The sequence below is a fragment of the Tupaia chinensis genome, unplaced genomic scaffold (genome assembly GCF_000334495.1).
Source record: "Tupaia chinensis unplaced genomic scaffold, TupChi_1.0 Scaffold149184_1, whole genome shotgun sequence".
NCBI lineage: Eukaryota > Metazoa > Chordata > Mammalia > Scandentia > Tupaiidae > Tupaia > Tupaia belangeri.
The window spans coordinates 311,867-312,605 of record NW_006209032.1 but is presented as its reverse complement, the minus strand read 5'-3'; the positions used below and the strand labels follow the sequence as shown (position 1 = coordinate 312,605).

The following is a 739-nucleotide window of genomic DNA, read 5'->3' as shown; positions in this document are numbered from 1 at the left end:
GCGCACAGTGGCGGCTGTGCCGTGGCTTCTTCCGCGGCTCCTCGGCTGAGAGCATAGTCTGGTCCTTGTCACGTCTGGCAGCCACTCCCATCCATGACAAAGGCTGCTCATCCCCTCCCTGCAAACTCCAGCTCTAAACGGGTGGTTCGTCTTGGACAAGGGGCAGCCCCCGCTACCCCAGCCAGGCCACTCTGGAGATCCAAGCCCCAAGATCCTTCCAGGAGCTGCCTGCTCAACCCACAGTACCCTCTGTCGCTTTTTGAGAGGACTCTGCAGGCCAAATGTCTGTGCGTTGAGGGGTGGGTCCTACTTGGTAGGGCCACTGACCCTACCGAACCTCGCCCACCCAGTCAAAGGCTGGATTCCAGGTCTCGCTTTTTGTATTCCCCAGCTGGGGGAGAGGGCAGCCGGCTGAGCGACCCCAAGGAGACCCAGTCCTCCTATCACAAACAGTAGCGTAGAGAGCAGACACCCCCAGTCTTCAAGCCCCTCCCTCCAAGGATGACAGCTTTCCAGTCTCTGCGCCCCCAGGCCACGTGGGCTGGTAGTCGGACTCACCTGTTTCTCCCGGGGGGCCCAAGACTAACAGAGGGTGCGGGTCACTGCCTTCTGCTGGACTCCTGGGGTGGTTCGGGTGTCCAGGAGGACCCCGGCTGAGGGCGCAGGTTCGCAGGACCACAGCCCCCTGCCGACACAGACATGGCTACACCGCGGGCGCCGCGCCCTCCACGCGCCACCG

General features: G+C 63.2%; 1 protein-coding gene across 1 annotated transcript in view; it reads right to left on the bottom strand.

Moving 5' to 3' along the window:
- Nucleotides 1-729, bottom strand: part of MON1A (MON1 vesicular trafficking associated A) — a 21,955-nt gene extending 21,226 nt beyond the window's left edge. Inside the window, exon 1 of the mRNA XM_014585220.2 lies at nucleotides 559-729. The gene's annotated coding sequence lies outside the window, so the exon portion shown is untranslated. The remainder of the gene's footprint in view (nucleotides 1-558) is intronic.
- Between the last annotated feature and the right edge of the window lie 10 nt (nucleotides 730-739).